General features: G+C 46.4%; 1 non-coding gene across 1 annotated transcript; it reads right to left on the bottom strand.

The window, feature by feature from the left end:
* Positions 1-10756: 10756 nt before the first annotated feature.
* trnas-gcu (transfer RNA serine (anticodon GCU)) lies at positions 10757-10838 on the bottom strand. The gene has a single exon. It is a non-coding gene; the product is annotated as a tRNA-Ser (tRNA).
* Positions 10839-23990: the final 13152 nt, after the last annotated feature.

Here is a 23990-nt window from a genome sequence, read left to right as displayed (position 1 = left end):
ACAGTCCAAAGATGTGCAGGTTAGGTGGATTGACCATGCTAAATTGCCCTTAGTGTCCAAAATTGCCCATAGTGTTGGGTGGGGTTGCTGGGTTATGGGGATAGGGTGGAGGTGTGGACCTTGGGTAGGTTGCTCTTTCCAAGAGCCGGTGCAGACTCGATGGGCCGAATGGCCTCCTTCTGCTCTGTAAATTCTATGAATCTGTGTGACCGAGCCCGGTAAGAGATGGTCGTAGAGTTACATCTGTCTGAACAATTGACACAGATTCAGCTCCTGGCCATCACAGTGGTGAATTATTTAATTAGATATCGCAGGTCAGGACAGAAAATGAAGGGACAGTCCTCAAATAAAATTCACAAAATATTCTCATCATCTAACTTCATCTCTCCCGTTTCAATTTGTTTTCCGTGGAAGGTTTAGGCAACAATAGTAAATAGTAAATAGAAACATTGGTAAAAAGGTGGGTTAATCGGGTCAAAAAAACGACACAATCAAAGTTCAATTTACAAACTGTGTTATGGATACTCCTGGGGCCAGATGAATTAGCAACTAAATTATTTACATAATAAACAATAATAAAAAATATATGATTGGTGGCTCGATGGAGCAAGTGATACAGTGTAGGACTTGTATTTCGTGTTCTGCTGAGACGTTCTGACGTTATTGGTTCGAAATCAGCCAGAGTCGCCTTTTTAAAATAAATTTAGAGTACTCAATTCATTTTTTCCAATTAAGGGGCAAATTAGCGTCGACAATCCACCTAGCTTACACATTTATTTTGGGTTGTGGGGGCGAAACACACGCAGTCACGGGGAGAATGTGCAAACTTCACACGGACAGTCACATAGAGCCACGATCGAACCTGGGACCGCGGCGCATGATACCACAGTGCTAACCACTGCGCCAGCGTGCTGCCCAGCGGAGTCGGCTTTTGGGTGGGACCAAGGCACAGTGGTTAGCACTGCTGCATCACAGAGCCAGGGATCCGGGTTCAATTCCAGCATTGGGTGACTGTGTGCGGAGTTTGCACGTTCTCCCCATGTCTGAACAAAGAACAAAAAACAAAGAAATGTACAGCACAGGAACAGGCCCTTCGGCCCTCCAAGCCCGTGCCGACCATGCTGCCCGACTAAACTACAATCTTCTACACTTCCTGGGTTCGTATCCCTCTATTCCCATCCTATTCATGTATTTGTCAAGATGCCCCTTAAATGTCACTATCGTCCCTGCTTCCACCACCTCCTCCGGTAGCGAGTTTCAGGCACCCACTACCCTCTGCGTAAAAAACTTGCCTCGTCCATCTACTCTAAACCTTGCCCCTCTCACCTTAAACCTATGCGCCCTAGTAATTGGCCCCTCTACCCTGGGGAAAAGCCTCTGACTATCCACTCTGTCTGTGCCACTCATAATTTTGTATACCTCTATCAGGTCTCCCCTCAACCTCCTTCGTTCCAGTGAGAACAAGCCGAGTTTATTCAACCGCTCCTCGTAGCTAAAGCCCTCCATACCAGGCAACATTCTGGTAAATCTCTTCTGCACCCTCTCTAAAGCCTCCACATCCTTCTGGTAGTGTGGCGACCAGAATTGAACACTATACTCCAAGTGTGGCCTAACTAAGGTTCTATACAGCTGCAACATGACTTGCCAATTCTTATACTCAATACCCGGCCAATGAAGGCAAGCATGCCGTATGCCTTCTTGACTACCTTCTCCACCTGTGTTGCCCCTTTCAATGACCTGTGGACCTGTACTCCTAGATCTCTTTGACTTTCAATACTCTTGAGGGTTCTACCATTCACTGTATATTCCCTACCTGCATTATACCTTCCAAAATGCATTATCTCACATTTGTCCGGATTAAACTCCACCTGCCATCTCTCCGCCCAAGTCTCCAAACAGTCTAAATCCTGCTGTATCCTCTGACAGTCCTCATCGCTATCCGCAATTCCACCAAACTTTGTGTCGTCTGCAAACTTACTAATCAGACCAGTTACATTTTCCTCCAAATCATTTATATATACTACAAGGGTGGCCGACACATAGCGACACCGCGACCTGGAGGCTCTCCTCCAGCCACTCACCATCCTGTATTAGAACTATATCTCTGTTACTTCACTATAGCTGGATTAATTTTATTTCTCTGATGTAATGTACCTGTCTCTGTGTATATCTCTGTCTGTGTGTACATGCGTGTTTCTATATATATGTGTGTATCTGAGAATATGTGTGAATGTTTATGTGCCTGTGTCTGTATACCTGTGTTTGCGGGTGTGTACAACTCTGTGTACTGTGTGTGTACACGTGTATATACCTGTGTGTGTATGTTTGTGTATCTGTGTAACTCTGTGTATAATGTGTGTGGGCCTGTACACTGTGTGTATACGTGTGATTGTATGTCACTATTGTTTCCTCTCTGAGAGTCTTTTAACCATTTCTAAATCTCTCAGAGGTACAATTGTTGAGTCTGATTGCTTTTTGTGATTGCTATTTATGAATGAGTACAGTGTATTTCAGCATCTTACTCTGAACAACCGTTTGAGAATAATCCTGAATCTGTCATGCTCCAGGACTCAGTGGCATGATGGATCTTAGTCTGAACATGTGTTTGAGGATTATCCTGTACCTGTCAGGCTCTGTGACTCAGTGTGAAGATGCGGTTCAGGATTTGACCTTTCAATCTCTGGGACAGTTTATAAGTTTGCCTTCATTCCACGTAATTTTCCAGCACAGAAAGAAACCATTGCTGTGGGAGGTTTGAAGCAAACAATGTGTGATAGTTTTGGACCAGCATTTAATATCAGAACACAATTGTGAAAGATAATGTAACCTTCAACCTGATACTGGATTGCTCTGGAAGTTTAACTCAGGTTGTACAGATTGATTTGATCTGTCACAATCAGTCTGATTCTGAGTCAGAATTTTGACATGAATGTAAAATGGACCACAGTCTGGAATTGCTGCAGTGTCTTCCATCCGGAACAGAGTGAGTGAGGATTTTGCAATAGTTTGCAAGTTACAGCTCAGTTCATAGTCAGCGAAATTATATTGCATCTTTTATTTTCATAAATTAGGTGAGTTTTAAACGAGAATCAGTGTTTGTATCTTTGTCGCTTTCAGCATATCTCAATCTGAGAAGGCACCTGATATTTGTGTTTGCTTCTAATGTATTTGTGAGGACGCACTCTGAGGATTAGTACAGCCACCCCTGATGTGAGTGATGTGGCTGGTATTTCACTCTATTCTCAGAGTACATTATTACGGTTAATTGTGTAATTCTAAACCGGAATCCATGTGTCAGTTTTCTCTGATATTGATTATTTCACTAAGCTGCTCCATTGTGGAACTGATACAGTGATGATGAGAATGGGTGAGAATTTGCACTGGGATTTATGGGGCCTCCTGTCAGTGGTACTGTGTTAGGGTGACATGGACACAGCGTCTGTCTCTCCTGCTGTTTGATTGATGGGTTGAAAATGTGTCACTGGAACTGTTTCTGCTGCCTGAGACTGTGGAACTGATGACCTGTCTGTGTCTCTTTGCTCTGTCAGTGACAATGTACGGATTGTGTGTGGGAAAGAGCTGGCGACACTCTTCCCTGTAACTTGTGTGGAGGAAACATCACCCCTGATCCCGTGTGACTTCACCTTTTGTACTAGTCTACCATGAGGGACCTTGTCAAAGGCCTTACTGAAGTCCATATTGACAACATCCACTGCCCTACCTGCATCAATCATCTTAGTGACCTCCTCGAAAAACTCTATCAAGTTAGTGAGACACGACCTCCCCTTCACAAAACCATGCTGCCTCTCACTAATACGTCCATTTGCTTCCAAATGGGAGTAGATCCTGTCTCGAAGAATTCTCTCCAGTAATTTCCCTACCACTGAAGTAAGGCTCACCGGCCTGTAGTTCCCGGGATTATCCTTGATACCCTTCTTAAACAGAGGAACAACATTGGCTATTCTCCAGTCCTCCGGGACATCCCCTGAAGACAGTGAGGATCCAAAGATTTCTGTCAAGGCCTCAGCAATTTCCTCTCCAGCCTCCTTCAGTATTCTGGGGTAGATCCCATCAGGCCCTGGGGACTTATCTACCTTAATATTTTTTAAGACACCCAACACCTCGTCTTCTTGGATCTGAATGTGACCCAGGCTATCTACACACCCTTCTCCAGACTCAACATCTACCAATTTCTTCTCTTTGGTGAATACTGATGCAAAGTATTCAATTAGTACCTCGCCCATTTCCTCTGGCTCCACACATAGATTCCCTTGCCTATCCTTCAGTGGGTCAACCCTTTCCCTGGCTACCCTCTTGCTTTTTATGTACGTGTAAAAAGCCTTGGGATTTTCCTTAACCCTATTTGCCAATGACTTTTCGTGACCCCTTCTAGCCCTCCTGACTCCTTGCTTAAGTTCCTTCCTACTTTCCTTATATTCCACACAGGCTTTGTCTGTTCCCAGCCTTTTAGCCCTGACAAATGCCTCCTTTTTCTTTTGACGAGGCCTACAATATCTCTCGTTATCCAAGGTTCCAGAAAATTGCCGTATTTATCCTTCTGCCTCACAGGAACATGCCGGTCCTGAATTCCTTTCAACTGCCACTTGAAAGCCTCCCACATGTCAGATGTTTATTTGCCCTCAAACATCCGCCCCCAATTTATGTTCTTCAGTTCCCGCCTAATATTGTTATAATTAGCCTTCCCCCAATTTAGCGCATTCATCCTCGGACCACTCTTATCCTTGTCCACCAGTACTTTGAAACTTACTGAATTGTGGGCAGTGTTCCCGAAATGCTCCCCTACTGAAACATCTAGCACCTGGCCGGGCTCATTCCACAATACCAGGTCCAGTACCGCCCCTTCCCTAGTTGGACTGTCTACATATTGTTTTAAGAAGCCCTCCTGGATGTTCCTTACAAACTCCGCCCTGTCTAAGCCCCTGGCACTAAGTGAGTCCCAGTCAACATTGGGGAAGTTGAAGTCTCCCATCACCACACCCTGTTGTTTTTACTCTTTTCCAAAATCTGTCTACCTATCTGCTCCTCTATCTCCCGCTGGCTGTTTGGAGGCCTATACTAAACCCCCAACTTTGTGACTGCGCCCTTCTTATTCCTGATCTCTACCCATATAGCCTCACTGCCCTCTGAGGTGTCCTCCCGCAGTACAGCTGTGATATTCTCCCGAACCAGTAGCGCAACTCCGCCTCCCCTTTTACATCCCCCTCTATCCCGCCTGAAACATCTAAATCCTGGAACATTTAGCTGCCAATCCTGCCCTTCCCTCAACCAGGTCTCTGTAATGGCAACAGCATCATAGTTCCAAGTACTAATCCAAGCTCTAAGTTCATCTGCCTTACCCGTAATACTTCTTGCACTAAAACATATGCACTTCAGGCCACCAGACCCGCTGTGTTCAGCAAATTCTCCCTGTCTGCTCTGCCTCAGAGCCCCACTGTCCCTATTCCCTAGCTTTTCCTCAATGCTCTCAACATCTGACCTATTGCTCCCGTGCCCACCCCCCTGCCATACTAGTTTAAACCCTCCCGTGTGACACTAGCAAACCTCGCGGCCAGGATATTTATGCCTCTCCAGTTTAGATGCAACGCGTCCTTCTTATATAGGTCACACCTGCCCCGGAAGAGCTCCCAGTGGTCCAGATAATGGAAACCCTCCCTCGTACACCAGCTGTTTAGCCACGTGTTTAGCTGCTCTATCTTCCCATTTCTAGCCTCACTGGCACGAGGCACAGAGAGTAATCCCGAGATTACAACCCTAGAGGTCCTGTCTTTTAACTTTCTGCCTAGCTCCCTGAACTCCTGCTGCAGGACCTCATGCCCCTTCCTGCCTATGTCGTTAGTACCAATATGTACAACGACCTCTGCCTGTTTGCCCTCCCCCTTCAGGATGCCCTCTACCCTTTCGGAGACATCCTGGACCCTGGCACCAGGGAGGCAACATACCATCCTGGAGTCTCTTTCACGTCCACAGAAGCGCCTATCTGTGCCCCTGACTATAGAGTCCCCTATTACTATTACGCTTCTGCGCTTTGACCCTCCCTTCTGAACATCAGAGTCAGCCGTGGTGCCACTGCTCTGGCTGCTGCAGTTTTCCGCTGATAGGCTATCCCCCCGACAGTATCCAAAGGGGTACACCTGTTCGAGAGGGGGACAACCATAAGGGATTCCTGCACTGACTGCCTGCCCTTTCTGGTGGTCACCCATTTCTCTGCCTGCACCTTGGGTGTGACCACATTTACATAACTGCGATCTATGACGCCGAGCTGTTTATGTTTATCCTATCTATGTCTCTTTGCAGCCGACAACAGCCCTCCTTACTATCCACAACTCCACCAATCTTCGTATCGACTGCAAATTTACTGACCCACACTTCAACTCCCTCATCCAAGTCATTAATGAAAATCACAAACAGCAGAGGACCCAGAACTGATCCCTCCGGTACGCCACTGGTAACTCGGATCCAGGCTGATTATTTGCCATCCACCACCACTCTCCGACTTCTATCGGTTAGCCAGTACGTTATACAACTGGCCAAATTTCCCACTATCCCATGCCTCCTTACTTTCTGCAGAAGCCTACCATGGGGAACCTTATCAATTCCTTACTAAAATCCATGTACACTACATACACTCTTTACCTTCATCCACATGCTTGGTCACCTCCTCAACGAATTCAATATGACTCGTAAGGCAAGACCTACCCCTCACAAATCCGTGCTGACTATCCCGAATCAAGAAGTGTCTTTCCAGATGCTCAGAAATCCTATCCTTCAGTACCCTTTCCATGACTTTGCCTACCACCGAAGTAAGACTAACTGGCCTGTAATTCCCAGGGTTATCCCTAGTCCCTTTTTTGAACAGGGGCACGACATTCGCCACTCTCCAATCCCCTGGTACCACCCCTGTTGACAGTGAGGACGAAAAGATCATTGCCAACGGCTCTGCAATTTCATCTCTTGCTTCCCATAGAATCCTTGGATATATCCCGTCAGGCCCGGGGGACTTGTCTATCCTCAAGTTTTTCAAAATGCCCAACACATCTTCCTTCCTAACAAGTATTTCCTCGAGCTTACCAGTCTGTTTCACACTGTCCTCTCCAACAATATGGCCCCTCTCATTTGTAAATACAGAAGAAAAGTACTCGTTCAAGACCTCTCCTATCTCTTCAGATTCAATACACAATCTCCCGCTACTGTCCTTGATCGGACCTACCCTCGCTCTAGTCATTCTCATATTTCTCACATATGTACAAAAGGCCTTGGGGTTTTCCTTGATCCTACCCGCCAAAGATTGTTCATGCCCTCTCTTTGCTCTCCTAATCCCTTTCTTCAGTTCCCTCCTGGCTACCTTGTATCCCTCCAACGCCCTGTCTCAACCTTGTTTACTCAGCCTTACATAAGTCTCCTTTTTCCTCTTAACAAGATATTCAACCTCTCTTGTCAACCATGGTTCCCTCACTCGACAATCTCTTCCCTGCCTGACAGGGACATACATATCAAGGACACGTAGTACCTGTTCCTTGAACAAGTTCCACATTTCACTTGTGTCCTTCCCTGACAACCTATGTTCCCAACTTATGCACTTGAATTCTTGTCTGACAACATCGTATTGACCCTTCCCCCAATTGTAAAACTTGCCCTGTTGCACGCACCTATCCCTCCCCATTACTAAAGTGAAAGTCACAGAATTGTGGTCACTATCTCCAAAATGCTCCCCCACTAACAAATCTATCACTTGCCCTGGTTCATTACCAAGTACTAAATCCAATATTGCCCCTCCTCTGGTCGGACAATCTACATATTGTGTTAGAAAAGCTTCCTGGACACACTGCACAAACACCACCCCATTCAAACTATTTTGATCTAAAGAGTTTCCACATAATGTTTGGGAAGTTGAAGTCACCCATGACTACTACCCTGTGACTTCTGCACCTTTCCAAAATCTGTTTCCCAATCTGTTCCTCCACATCTCTGCTACTATTGGGGGGCCTATAGAAAACTCCTAACAAGGTGACTGCTCCTTTCCTATTTCTGAATTCAACCCATGCTACCTCAGTAGGCTGATACTCCTCGAACTGCCTTTCTGCAGCTGTTATACTATCTCTAATTAACAATGCCACCCCCAACCCCACCTCTTTTACAACCCTCCCTAATCTTATTGAAACATCTATAACCAGGGACCTCCAACAACCATTTACGCCCCTCTTCTATCCAAGTTTCCGTTATGGCCACCACATCGTAGTCCCTAGTACCGATCCATGCCATAAGTTCACCCACCTTATTCCTGATGCTTCTTGCGTTGAAGTATACACACTTCAACCCATCTCCGTGCCTTCAAGTACTCTCCTTTGTCAGTGTTCCCTTCCCCACTGCCTCATTACACGCTTTGGCTTCCTGAATATCGGCTACCTTAGTTGCTGGACGACAAATCCGGTTGTCATTACCCTGCTAAATTAGTTTAAACCCTCCCGAAGAGTACTAGAAAATCTCCCTCCCAGGGTATTAGTGCCCCTCTGGTTCAGATGCAACCCGTCCTGCTTGTACAGATCCCACCTTCCCCAGAATGCGCTCCAATTATCCAAATACCTGAAGCCCTCCCTCCTACACCATTCCTGCAGCCACGTGTTCAGCTGCACCCTCTCCCTGTTCCTAGCCTCGCTATCACGTGGCACCGGCAACAAACCAGAGATGACAACTCTGTCTGTCCTGGCTTTTAACTTCCACCCTAACCCCCTAAACTCATTTATTGCCTCCACACCCCTTTTCCTACCTATGTCGTTGGTACCAATGTGCACCACGACTTCTGGCTGCTCCCCCTCCCCCTTCAGGATCCTGAAGACACGGTCCGAGACATCCCTGGCCCTGGTACCCGGGAGGCAACATACCTTCTGCGAGTCTCGCTCGCGACCACAGAATCTCCTATCTATTCCCCTAACCATTGAATCTCCTACAACTATTGCTTTTCTATTCTTCCCCCTTCCCTTCTGAGCCCCAGAGCCAGACTCAGTGCCAGAGACCTGGCCGCTAGGGCCTTCCCCCGGTTGGTCATCCCCGCCAACGGCGTCCAAAACGGTATACTTGTTTTGAAGGGGAACGGCCACGAGGGATCCCTGCACTGTCTGCTTTTTTTTTCTTTCCCCTGACTCTAACCCAGCTATTCTTGTCCTGTACATTGGGTGTGGTTACCTCCATGTAACTCTTCTCTATCACCCCATCTGCCTCTCGGATGATCCGAAGTTCATCCAGCTTCAGCTCCAGTTCCCTAACACGGTCTTTGAGGAGCTGGAGTTGGGTGCACTTCCCGCAGGTATAGTCAGCAGGGACACCGGTGGTATCGCTCGCCACCCACATCCTACAGGAGGAGCATGCAACTGGCCTAGCCTCCATCCCCTCTTACCTTACAGAATATAGCTGCCCTGTGGACCAACTGGATCTCCGCCCTCCGACTCCCAGTCAGCTGCACTCTCTGTAAACTCCTGGCTCTCTTCCAACTCTTTGTGGAAATGTAGGAAAGAAAATGAAAGGAGCACCTTACTCCCTCCTCACCTAACTCCCTCAGTCACCAAACTCTCACTCTAGCACTCAAATGCACCAAATTCAGCACTCACTCAGTCACCAAACTCTCACTATAGCACTCAAATGCACCAAATTCAGCACTCAGTGCAAACAAAGTCTGCACTGTCGGGGATCACTTTTATACTGTGAATCTAGCCTCTAAAGGCTTGTGATTCTGTGGAATTCGCTACCCCAGAGTGCGGTGGATGCAGGTACAGTGAATAAATTTAAGGAGGAGGTCGAGAGATTTTTGTTGGTATTGAGTGGAAGGGTTATGGAGAACGGGTGGAGTTGCGGCCAGTATGGGATTAGCCAAGATCTCATGGAAGGTGTTAGGCTCAGGAGGCTAAATTGCCTTCTCCCGCTCCTAGGTGATGTGTTATAGTGAGGACGTATTCTAACTGAGATCAATCGCCCTCTTCATCTGTAACATTGTAGCTAACAGATGAGGAACACATCAACCATGATAGAATGGCGGGGCAGACTCGATGGGTCTAATGGCTTAATTCTGCTCCTATATTTTATGAACTTACGTTTTGCGCGACTTCGTGAGTTTCAAACTGAGGAGAAGGAACATTTTCCAACTCAGAATTTATGCGCAATTAGGGCAGGGAGTGAAAAGTAACTTTCTCAGCTTTTTATTATTTGGTTTCACCATGGACAGTGTTCGACTATTCACCGCCCGCCAAGCCCTGAAACAAAAGCTAAAAATCACAGCCTTTTTTCTATATCCTCATGAAGTGGACGAAACAGAGATACAACAGACACGTTAGAGACAAGAATGGGATTTGAATCCACGTGTGCAGAGTACAATGGATTATTGTGCATCACCTTAACCACGTGGTACAACCCCTTTACTTCATGTAACTTTAATATCTGATCTTGTCACAGATAAGTAGCCGAAGCACCCCACCAATGTACAATCAGGAGGACGTTCATCCACGAGAGGTGGCAGAAGGTAATAATGGGAGAAGTGAATACGGTAACCTCGACTGCACAGTGGGTAGCCGAAGAAGAATTCGTGGCAATGTGGGGTTAAGCCCCAAACACGTCTGCCTCCGTTCGTCCCTCCTCTCACCCAACTCGATGCAAGTGGCCTGACAACTTGGAATAGTTTGTCACATCAGTGATTGCAGATCCATCGTGTAAAATGAATCCCACTTCCGAGAAACAACGGGCGAAAAATCGACGAGGATGGGATTCGAACCCACGTGTGCAGAACACAATGGATTAGCAGTCCATCGCCTTAACCACTCGGCCACCTCGTCGCACAAATTTTTGTGTCAATACGTCTTAATTCGTTTTGCACCCATGAACTGATGGAAATTATTTGCCTCTTTCTCTTCAACCAGGTGTTCAACAGGGGGAAATGGAGCGATGGTGGTCTCGTGTTGAGCATCACTGCTTTTGAGACCGTTGGCTCCGGTTCGATTCCCGGCCATCGCAGTAATAGTTGAATAGGATGTTTTTGCGCGACATCCTGAGTTTCAAATTGAGGAAGACTGGTCAACTGTTTCTCATTCAGAATTTATACGGATTATCTAAGTGAGGTGTTTAAGATGCGAAAAAGTGTAGATATTGTAGGCGTGGTGTTGATGTTACCTGTTGTGGGTCAGTCTAAAACGAGAGGTCATCATCTTAGAATATGAGGCTGCAAATTTACAAAAGATTTAAAGAAAAACTACTTCTCCCAAAGGGTTTTAATTCTGTGGAATTCACTTCCTGAGAGTGTGGTGGATGCAGGGACAGTGAGAAAGTTAAGGAGGACTTAGAGAGACTTTTATTGGTAATGAGTTGAAGGGTTCTGGAGAACGGGCAGGACGGTGGCGTTGAGGCCATTCTGTTTGATCAGGCAAGATCACATGGAAGGTTTTACGCCCAAGAGGCTAAATTGCATATCCCAGCTCCAATGTTATGTGTTCTCGGGAGGAGGTGTTCTGGCTGATATCTCAATCGATCTCTTGTTCCGTAACATTTCAGGTAGCAGATGATGAACACTTCAGTCATGATCGAATGGCGGGCAGACTCGATGGGTCGAATGGCGTAACACTGCTCACATATCTGAAGAATCTATCGTTTGCGCGGCTTCATGACTTTCTAACTGAGGGAAAGAAATTGTTTCCAACTCAGAATTTGTGCGCAATTATGGGGGGAAGTGAATTAAGTAACTTTCTCGTCATTTTCTAAAGTGGTTTCAATATGGAAAGTGTTCGATTATTCACAACCCCAAGTCCCAAACACTAAAAATCACAGCATTTTTCCGTCACCCTCATAAAGTGGATCAAACAGAGACACAACAGGTACGTTACAGACGAGGATTGGATTCGAACTCAAGTGCGCAGAGCACAAAGGTTTCTTGTGCATCCCCTTAACCACGTGGTACAACTCCTTACTTCATGGAACTTTAATGTCTGACCTTCTCACAGACAAGTGACCGAAGCAACCCTCCAGTGCACAAACAGGAGGATGTTCATCCAGGAGAGGTGGCAGAAGGTAATTATGGGAGAAGTCAACCCGGTATCCTCGACTGTACTGTGGATAGCCGAAGAAGAACTGGTGTCAAATAGCGGTTAAGCCCCAAACCCGTCTGCCTTCGTTCCTCCGTCCTCTAACCCAACTCGCTGCAATCTGGCCTGACAACTTGGAATAGATTGTCACATCAGTGATTGCAGATCCATCTCGGAAAAATAAGGCCCACGTCCGAGAAAAGTGGATTTAAAATCAACGAGAATGGAATTCGAACACATGTATGTAGAGTACAATGGATTAGTAGTCCATCGCCTTAACCACTCGGCCACCTCGTCCCACAACTGCACATGTCAACAGGTTTTAATTCGTTTTGCATCCATGAACTGATGGAATGTATCTGCTTCCTTCTATTCACCTGGTGTTCAACATTGGAAATGCAGCGATGTTGGGAGAGTGGTGAGCAAAGTTTTCTTCCAAGCAGTTGTTCCAGTTCGATTCCCGGTCATCGATCTAATAGTTGAATCGGATGTTATTGTGCGACATCGTGAGTTTTAAACTGAGGAAGACTGGTCCACAGTTTCTCACTCAGAATGTATGCGTAATTATCTAATTGAGATGTTCAAGGTACCAAAGGTATGTAAAAAGTTGACGTGGAGCTGTTGCTTCCTCTTGTGGGGCATTCTAAAACGAGAGGTCATGCTCTTAGAATAACAGATTGCAATTTTAAAAAAGAATTGAGGAAAAACTACTTATCCCAAAGGGTTTATGATTCCGTGGAATTCGGTACCCCAGATTGCGTTGGATGGAGGGAGAGTGAGTAAGTTTAAGGAGGAGGTAGAGAGATTGTATTGGTAAGGAGTTCAAGGGATACGGAGAACGGGAAGACGGTGGAGTTGAGGCCAGGATGGGATCAGCCAACATCACATGGAAGGTGTTAGGCTCAGGAGGCTAAATTGCCTACCCCCGCTCCGAGGTCATGCGTTCTAGGGTGAAAGTGTTCCTGCTGATAACGCAATCGACCTCTTCGTCTGTAACATTGTAGGTCGCAGATGGGGAATATATCAGCCATAATAGAATGGCTGGGCAGACTCGATGGGTCTAATGGCTGAAGTCTGCTTCTTTATTTTATGAACTTACTTTTTGCGCGACTTTGTGAGTTTCAAACTGAGAGGACGGAACTGTTTCTAACTCAGAATTTATACGCAATTAGGTCAGGGAGTGAAATAAGTAGCTTTCTAACCTTTTTATAATGTGGTTTCAACATGGACAGTGTTCGTCGAATTCACCACCCGCCAAGCCCGTGAACCAAAGCAAAAAATCACAGCATTTGTACTTCATGCTCATGAAGTGGACCAAACAGAGACACAACAGACACATTACAGACGAGGATGGGATTTGAATCCACGTGTGCAGAGTACAATGGATTATTGTGCGTCTCCTTAACCACATGATACAACTCATTTACTTCAATGGAGTTTTAATATGCGATCTTATTACAGGCAAGTAGCCAAAGAACCCCTCCAGTCTACAAACAGGAGGAGGTTCATCCTGGAGAGGTGGGTGAGGAGAATTATGGGAGACGTCATCCCGGTAACCTCAACTGTACTGTGGGTAGCCGAAGAACTCGTGTCACGGTGCGGTTCCATTGACAACGTATCCAGAGGCACATATAGTGACGAAGACTGACAGGTTCAGAATGTCTCTTACACTATCACACATTACCCGAGAGTGACAGGAATCCCCCATTTACAAACGGGACCAGAGAAGGGCAGAGAGAATGCACGTCACTCCCACATACAACATGTTGACGGATTCAACACAACCAAAATATAAGAAAAGATCATCACCACATATTATCTTCTTCGAAATCCCGCCGTACCAACTTTAATATAATAAAAACATTTTTTATCAGTTGTGTCTCACTCTAATCTGTGAACTTCGCTCTACCAGAGTGTGTTGACATCTACTGGCCACGACACAGAACCGCAACAGAGCGCGGGAGATTCACATGAACTGTCGGTGATAGAATGTGATCGGGTGGACGGAGAGGTGTTAGAAGTATGTAAAATTTAAACAATCTATATTCATGCATTTCCCAATGGAATTGGTGGAATTTGGAAGTGTTTATCTTGAGGATCAATTGAGCAGAGACTTTAAAGCATTTTATCTGTGGTTCCCTCTGTGTGAGCTATGCAACATTGTACTGTGTCATGCTGTCTCCTTCATTCCTGGGACGAGACTGCAAGAAGGATTCTGAAAGGTATTTGCTGCAAAGCAAACAGGAACGTGCGTGATGTTTACTTTTGCTGTGAGGTAGAATGTAAATAGCAGAGAATAGCCTCGATTCCTCGACCTCGGGCTAATGGCCCAGCACGCTTCCGCTGCGGCACTCTGCTCCTTAAACCAGGAGCTACAACATTACTGCCTGGCTGTAGCCACACATCTATTCACTTCCACATTTGTTCTTTCAACAAGAATACACGTTTGAGCACACTGATTCTGGTCAGCATAGTTCAGATAATTTACTTTCGTGCTGAACGGTTGTTCTGTGAAGGGGATGTGATTTATTCTGTGACGTTGTTCTGATGAGAAACTGGGGAATGACTGGAATCATCTTCATAGAAGGAAGTTCGGGACGGCAGTTTCACCTCTCTGGGAACATTGATCACGCTCTTACGCTTTGCTTCAAGTCCGACCCCAGAGAAGACAACTACGAGCAAAGTGGCGCAGCGGACGTGTGCTGGACCCCTAACCCAGAGGTCGATGGATCTAAACCAGCCTCTGCTATTTATATTCTCACTCACACGAAACGGAAACAAGTTGCTATATGTCAGCAGCACATCTGCCTTTTTCTTTATTAGTATCAAAGTTTTGCTTTCAGCCTGATCCGCTCTTTGGCACCGGTTCTTCAGCTACCCACAGTACAGTCGAGGAGACTAAGTTGAGTTCTCCCAGAACATTCTTCTGGCTCCTCAAGTGGATGAACGTTCACCTGATTGGACACTGGAGGGGTTCTTCGGCTACTTGTCCGTGAAAGCAGTACCGGAAGCAGCTGTGGAGAGAGATTGCAGTCGCCAGAATGCAACTCTCCATTTGTACACTTCACGTCGCTCAGATCTTAGACTCTCAATAGCTTCGTGTGAGGAAGAGGTCGAGCGGGAATTCGGTTCTTGTTGATTGGAGCAAACTGTTCAATGCAGCGACGAGAAGCTCCTTCACCCCCAGCGGGTTGGATAAGGATGGCACTCAGATAAGGGCTCTGGCTAGGGATTAAAAGTAGGGAAAGCATCTATTGTTTGAAATGAAATGACGATGAAGATAGAATTTATGTCGATTTGCGAGTGGATCTTAGTTTGGACGACAGCCGAGTGGTCTAAGTTGCTGCGTTGAGATCGAAATCTCTACAAGAGGCGTGGGTTCGACTCCCACAACTGATATTGCCTTTTTTCTCCATGAGGTTAAATTTCTCCAGCAAGATTTTCAACATCAGGAAGATCCAATACCTCCCTTTCAGTGGAAAAGCGTTGGTCTCAGGACATGAGATTCTTGTTTAAATACGCACAGCAAGACCACACAGGCAAAAGCGCAGTTAATGCCTCGATAATCTGCTTCAGTGACTCTGGTTGAGGAATTAATATTGAGCACACGACTCCGGGTAAAATTCGTCTTATCTTCTTGTAAATAGTCTGGCTGGTTGGAGTGATTACATCCGTCTGAGAGGGGAAGTTGGAAACTCGGTTTCTATTGTGATTTACTGCTGGATAAAACTTTATTTCCTTATTGGCCCCCTGTGAGGTATTACTGGATATCGTTATTTCTCTATATTGCCCCTCTGTTGGGTACTATTGGATAACGTTTCCAGTCCAGCTTTGACAAATGGTCACCTGGACTCGAAACGTTTGCTCTTTCCTCTCCCTACAGATGCTGTCAGATCTGCTGAGACTTTAAGGCATTTTCTCTGTGGTTCCCTATGTGTGAGCTTTACAATGTTGTACTGCGTCATGCTGTCTCCTTCATTCTTGGGACTAATGTCGGGATGAGACTGCAAGAATGTTTATGATAGGTATTTGCTGCAAAGCAAACAGGAACGTGTGTTATGTTTTCTTTTTGTGTCAGGGAGAATGTAAATAGCAGAGAACTACCTCGATTCCTCGACCTCGGGCTAATGGCCCAGCACGCTTCCGCTGCGGCACTCTGCTCCTTAAACCAGGAGCTACGATTTTACTGCCCTGCGGTAGCCACACAGCTATTCACTTCCTCATTTTTTTTCTTTCAACTAGAACACACGTTTGAGCACAGTAATTCTGGTCAGCATATTTCAGATAATTTACTTGCGTTCTGAATGTTGTTCTGTGAAGGTGATGTGATTTCTTGTGTGACGTTGTTCTGATGATAAAGTGGGGCGTGACTGGAATCACCTTCATAGAATGAAGTTCGGGGCGGCAGTTTCACCTCTCTGGGAACATTGATCACGCTGTTATTGATTTCTTCAAACATTGCCTCAAGTCCGACCCCGGACAGAGTCAACCACGAGCAGCGTGGAGCAGCGGCCCATAACCCAGTGGTCGATGGATCGAAACCACTCTCTGCTATATATATTCTCAATCACACCAAACGAAAACAAGTCGCTATTTGTCAGCAGCACATCTACCTTTTTCTTTATTAGTATCAACGTTTTGCTTACAGTCTGATCCGCTCTTTGACACCTGTTCTTCAGCTACCCACAGTATAGTCGAGGTGACAAAGTTGACTTCTCCCAGAACACTCTTCTGGCGCCTCTCCTGGATGAACGTTCTCCTGTTTGGAAAAAGGAGGGATTCTTCGGCTACTTGTCTGTGAAAGCAGCACCGGGAGCAGCTGTGGAGAGAGAATGCAGTCGCCAGGATGCAACTCTCCAATTGGATACTTCACGTCGCTCAGATCTTAGGCTTTCAATATCTTCGAGTGAGGAACAGGTAGAGCGGGAATTCGTTCCTGGTTGATTGGAGCAAACTGATCAATGCAGCAATGAGGAGCTCCTTAACCCTCAGCGGCCTGGACAAGGATGACACTCAGATACAGGACTCTGGCTGGTGTTCAAAAGGAGGATAAGCATATCTTGTTTGAAATGGAATAACCAGGGACCTCCAACAACCATTTCTGCCCCTCTTCTATCCAAGTTTCCGTGATGGCCACCACATCGTAGTCCCAAGTACCGATCCATGCCTTAAGTTCACCCACCTTATTCCTGATGCTTCTTGCGTTGAAGTATACACACTTCAACCCATCTCCATGCCTGCAAATACTCTCCTTTGTCAGTGTTCCCTTCCCCACTGCCTCATTACAAGCTTTGGCGTCCTGAATATCGGCTACCTTAGTTGCTGGACTACAAATCCGGTTCCCATTCCCCTGCCAAATTAGTTTAAACCCTCCCGAAGAGTACTAGCAAACCTCCCTCCCAGGATATTGGTGCCCCTCTGGTTCAGGTGCAACCCGTCCTGCTTGTACAGGTCCCACCTTCCCCAGAATGCGCTCCAATTATCCAAATACCTGAAGCCCTCCCTCCTACACCATTCCTGCAGCCACGTGTTCAGCTGCACTCTCTCTCTATTCCTAGCCTCGCTATCACGTGGCACCGGCAACAAACCAGAGATGACAACTCTGTCTGTCCTGGCTTCCAACTTCCAGCCTAACTCCCTAAACTTGTTTATTACCTCCACATCCCTTTTCCTACCTATGTCGTTGGTACCAATGTGCACCACGACTTCTGGCTGCTCCCCCTCCCCCTTAAGGATCCTGAAGACACGATCCGAGACATCCCTGGCCCTGGCACCCGGGAGGCAACATACCTTCCGGGAGTCTCGCTCGCGACCACAGAATCTCCTATCTATTCCCCTAACCATTGAATCTCCTACAACTATTGCTTTTCTATTCTCCCCCCTTCCCTTCTGAGCCCCAGAGCCAGACTCAGTGCCAGAGACCTTGCCGCTAGGGCCTTCCCCCGGTAGGTCATCCCCCCCAACAGCATCCAAAACGGTATACTTGTTTTGAAGGGGAACGGCCACGAGGGATCCCTGCACTGTCTGCCTGTTTGTTTTTTTCCCCCTGACTGTAACCCAGCTATTCTTGTCCTGTACCTTGGGTGTGGTTACCTCCCTGTAACTCTTCTCAATCACCCCCTCTGCCTCCCGGATGATCCGAAGTTCATCCAGCTTCAGCTCCAGTTCCCTAACACGGTCTTTGAGGAGCTGAAGTTGGGTGCACTTCCCGCAGGTATAGTCAGTGGGGACACCGGTGGTATCCCTCACCACCCACATCCTACAGGAGGAGCATGTAACTGGCCTAGCCTCCATCCCCTCTTACCTTACAGAATATAGCTGCTGTGTGGACTAACTAGATCTCCGCCCTCCGACTCTGCTCCCAGTCAGCTACACTTCCTGTAAACTCCTGGCTCTCTTCGCACTCTTTGCGGAAATGTCGGAAACAAAATGAAAGGAGCACCTTACTCCCTCCTCACCTAACTCCCTCGGTCACCAAACTCTCACTATCGCACTCAAAAATCACCAAATTCAGCACTCAGTGCAAACAAGTAGAAGATTGTAGTTTGGTCGGGCAGCATGGTCGGCACGGGCTTGGAGGGCCGAAGGGCCTGTTCCTGTGCTGTACAATTCTTTGTTCTTTGTTCACGTGCGCTGTAGTGAGATAATCTCTGAAAGAATTTCTCTGGAGCTCCAAACGCCTCCCAATTTAAGTCAATGTCTCCATCTCGATCGCACAGATTTGTTAAATGGTGCTTTGCGAAGCTTGCCCGGGATTTGAATCCGGGACATCTCGCTCTTTAGAGAAATGAAATCTTCGACGCGAGAGTCACACCCCGAGACCAACGATCTACTCGGTGGTTGAATTTCACTCCATGCAAATTATCATTGCCTCCCAAAGGCTAACGCCCATATGTTCCCCACACAATTATAAATCAGAAATGTGAATGAACAATGTGACATTTATCTCTTTGTTCTGGAGCTGATCAGAAGCAGTGATGTCAGTTTGCACAACTCGACAAGTCGGCCTGTGGTTGCGCGTCGGCAATATCGTGTTTATGTAATTCTGCCAGTCAGTGGGTTCAGTTGTCATTTTAGGAGAAATTCGAAGTCATCATGACTTCACCAGTGGCCTCATGGTTAAGGTGTGAGTGATATTAATCATGATGTGATCAAATGAGAGTCTGTTTCAGTCTTTCCGCGGGGAGTTTTCATGCTGAGAAGAAACATGTTGGACATGGTCTGGGAATGTTTCACACCGGTCCATTCCCAACATTCCCTCGCCTGATGGGATGGGGTTTTCCTTCCAAACGTTGCGGCTCACCTTATTAATATTGATTAAATATCAGTTATCAATAATTCTTTTAGATATTTAATTTAGTTTATTTAAAAAATGATAATTCTAATACAGGAGAAATTTTTTCTTTCATTCCCCAAACAGCCAAATTGGGTGAAAACTATCAATGAGAGGCAAAAGGAGAACCGTGGTCAGTGGTTTGTTTATGGAACTGAGTTCATATTCTGGAACAGAGCAACTGCGAGGGGGGTTCGAAGCTGCACAGGGAAACCCGGTGCGACCTTGAGTGGAACACCTTACCCACTCGGCCGTCACCGTCTTTGTACCTCCTCCCTTCTCAATATCCAAGGCCCCAAACACTCTTCCCGAGTGAAACAGTAACACACTAGTTCTTTTTCAGTTTAATCCACTGTATTTGCTCCTACATTTTGGTCTCATCTACTTCAGCACACCAAATCGCACACTGGCTGCCCGCTTGGAGACATCTTAGTTTAGTCCGTCAGCCTGACTCCGAACTTCCTCCCACTTGTCATTTCAAATCTCCATTGCTCCTACTCTGACCTTTCTGTCCTTGATTTGTTACAGTGTTCCAATAGAGATCAACGTAACCTCGAGGAAGGTTACGTCATCTGTAACTCAGTACGCCAGAGAATTCGGGACACAACATCGAGTTCAATAGTTTATTGAATCATATTGCATTCCTTCCCTTTTCAGTTGGACGGCGGAGAGGGATTTGGAGATGTTTCGAAAATGAATTGAAGATCTATATGCTGAGACAACTTGAATCGTGGCCGCCATTGGCGGAGAAATGAAAGTGTAACTGAGCAAGAGGAGAGGGATGGATTCAGAAAGAGAAAGAGAAATGTCTGGGAATGGAACCGGAACTCCAGTCTGGGAAGCGAGAAATTTCCCCCTGAACTACTGACGTTCACACAGCCGCTCATTCCATGTGTCCAGTCGGAAACCTGTCTGAAGCAACATGCAGTTTAACATAGCGCCTGTGATAAACCTCCACTGTCATAAGCTGTTCATTACAGCTATGATAAACGTGTTGGTGTTAGCATTGAATGGTGAAGATTCACATCCTTGTTTGCAGCTGCCTATCAGAAACAGTCTGGAAACCTGACTGAACTGATGTGTGTGCCCAGTTTGCAATCTGTCAGGTCAACAGCTTTCAAAGATTTTATTTTGGTCCTGACTCTGCTTGTTCTGTGAAGGTGATGAGTTTTCTTCTGTGACGTCATTCTGATGGGAAAGTGAAAAGTGAATGGCGTCACGGTTGTGGAATGAATTTCGGGCGGCAGTTCCACTTTTCTGCGAACATTGATAAACGTTCTACTAATTGATTCATACTTTACTTAACACCCGACTCTGTCGAGATTCGAACCCTCAACCTTCGAACGTCTCATCATGACGAAAAGGACAAAGCGCTCTCTGTTGCGCCACAGAGCCACGCCTGCAGCAAAATCCCCATCCCTATTTGGGAATGTCTGAAGTTGTCCAACAGGCAGTTCAAAAGTTCAGTAATTTGGTCAGTGACTGCACCTGAGGAAGGAGCAGTGCTCAGAAAGCTGGCGATTTGAAACAAATCTATTGGACTTTAACCTGGTGTTGTAAAACTTTTTACTGTGCATTGTAAACGTACTTTATTGTCTGTAAATGTTTGGGCCGTCCTGTGGTGAAAAGAGCGACAGACATTCCAGCCGAACCCCTTCTGTAAATGTGGCTCCAGTCACTTTTCACTATCCCATCAGAATGACGTCACAGAAGAAAACTCATCACCTTCGCGGAACACCCATTCAGGACAAAAATAAAATCTTTGAAAGCTGCTGACCAGAGTCAGGCTGCTCACTCCTAAAGCAGATTGCCAACTGGACATATACATCAGCGGCAACTGTTCAGTCAACGTTCCAGACTGTTTCTGACAGACAGTTCCCCGCATGGGAATGTCTGAAATTGTCCAACAGGCAGTTCAAAAGTTCAGTAATTTTGACAGTGGTTACATTTTAAAAGTACTTTATTGTCTGTAAAAGTTTGGGCCGTATTGCCGTTGTGCAATGATCGACAGAAATTCCAGTAGAACTCTGAAAGCACGCAGACAGGTTGGTGCAATGGGAGGACACGTGCATAAGGAGCACATCCGGCCTATCGAGTCTGCACCGGCCCTTGGAAAGAGAACCCCACCAAAGCTAACACCGCCGCTGTATACCCGGAACCCAGCAACCTCATCCAACCTGCAGGTCTTAGCACTGTGGGAGGCAACCCACGCAGACACGAGGAGAATGTGCAGACAATGGCCCAAGCACGGAATCGTACCTGGGACTCTGGACTTGTGACGCGACAGTGCTAACTACCGTGCTATCAATGAGATTGAGTGATCTTATGATAAAATCTCAACTCCACTTTGCTGCCTTACCCCCTAACCCTTGATTCCCTTCCTGACGGAGCACTACAGCTCGGCCCTATCCATGCTCTACCCCCAAAGCTCGAACTAATGTTTGGAAAATAAGAGTCAATTAAACATGGCCCATCCACCAAACCTGCAGATAGTTGGACTGTGGGAGGAATGCGGTGCAGTACCGAGGTCCCACTGCCTGATCGCTTCCCATTCTATTCATCCTTCAGCCTCTGATTTGAGCAATAAAGTAATATCCAGGCATTTTACTCATTAATTGTCTGCAGGACACACTCCAGGCACAGCTTTTCTGTGGTCTTCTCACAGACAAGTCCACTCTTCACTTTCTGACTCACATCTTGCTGCAGTTTCTTCAAACCAGCCCCTCCACCTGCCCACCAGAGTCTCAGGTAGTTTAAGTATTTCTCTGAAATTCGCAAGAAGAAGATCACAGTGTCTGTGAGGGCATATAAGGGTTTAATCCACACTCACATACAGACTGATAATGAGGGACTGACACACAAACACACACACACATCCCGCCACGGCAGATGGTGAAATATGAAATCAATAAAAACATCTGGAATTAAAAGTCTGATGACCATGAACCGATTGTCCGAAAGCCCAACTGGTTAACTTTAGGCAGAGAAATCTTACCTGGTCTGGCTGTACATGTGCCTCCCGACCCACAGCAATGTGGTTTTCCCTTACCTGCCTCCGGACGACTTACCAAGCCGCTCATTTCACGGCAGTTTGTGATGGGCAGTAATTTCTGGCCAAGCCAGCGGCGCCCACATCGCATGAATGAATTTAAAAGATCGGAAATTCAAAACGAGAGATTGATAAATACAAAATTAATTCCAAACTAATTTACAGTCCGGAATCTGGCAGTCAGAACAAATCGCTTGGACATGCACGGTTTCAACGACACAATTAGCAAGTGATCCAACCTTCACACAGCAGCGGGAAATGCAAAAACAGTCTGAATATTACACAGATATATTGAACCAGAGAATGACTGATACAGAGTGAATCATTTACACTCACACGAAGTATAATCCAGTCGTGCTTTCACTAGAGTTTCACATGGGTGCCACTGCTTCGGCAACAGGTATGTCTTGTCAATGAGAACAGTCTTTGCTGCCTGGCTACCGTATAGCAGTAACGACAATAGTAACTTGCTCCTGAGCAGAAGAGCGCAGCGGAGCGGACTGATCACATGATCCAAAAGTCAATGGATCGAAACTATCTTCTGCTATGCAACAGATCACCTGGATTTTCCTTGTGGTAAATGTTTATTAGTCTGCCCTCAATCGACAAGCAATCTCCAGAGTCGTTTTTATTCGCAAATTGACACGAGCAGTAAGTGCTTCAAAAGCACACCCGCCGAGGATTTCGCCTTGCTCTCAGGCCATTTCAGGCCATATTCAGAATTACATGGAACATAGAGTGCCGCAGGAGGCCACTCGGCTGATCGAGTCTGCACCCACCCAATCCCCGGAACCCAATAACCCGTCCTAACCTTTTTGGACACGAAGGGCAATTTATCATGGACAATCTATCTCACCTGCATGTCTTTGGACTGTGGGTGTAAACCGGAGCACCTGGACGAAACCAACGCAGACAGGGGGGGGGACGTGCAGACTCCGCACAGACAGTGACCCAGCGGGGAATCGAACCTGGGACCCTGGCGCTGTGAAGCCACAGTGCAAGACACTTGTGTTACCGTGCACCCTTTTTTCTCAGCCCATTTCAGGCCATGCTGCGAATTACCTTCCCTTGTTCATTCATACACCTTGATCATCAGAACAGCAAAGAGAAAAAAATCCAATTACCCTCCATAAAAACAAGACAGAGAAGTGCATACATATTACTACAGTCTGTCTGATCTACAGGACACACTGCAGTAATTCTCCATGCTTATTTGGACAGCAGCGCCCTCCCTTTGTCATGCACTGGAATGCATTGCTTGGGAGTGTGATAGAGGCAGGTTGTAAATGTATCCGGATAAGCACTTGGCACGTCATAACCTTCAAGGCTATTGGCCAAGTGCTGGGAAATTGGATTCGGTCGCCAGGTCACGTGTTTTTCATGCGTCGGTGTAGATTCGATGTGCCAAAGAGCCTCTTCTGCATGTATAATTCTGTGATTCAGTGACATAGAGGAGGAGAAGAGGGTCAGCACAGCGGAAACAGCATCACTTTAAATACACAGTTAATAAGTATTTGACAGATCTGATCGT

Source organism: Scyliorhinus torazame, unplaced genomic scaffold (assembly GCF_047496885.1).
Source record: "Scyliorhinus torazame isolate Kashiwa2021f unplaced genomic scaffold, sScyTor2.1 scaffold_1079, whole genome shotgun sequence".
NCBI classification, from domain to species: domain Eukaryota; kingdom Metazoa; phylum Chordata; class Chondrichthyes; order Carcharhiniformes; family Scyliorhinidae; genus Scyliorhinus; species Scyliorhinus torazame.
The sequence above is the reverse complement of the archived record's forward strand: the minus strand, read 5'-3'. Positions and strand labels throughout refer to the sequence as shown.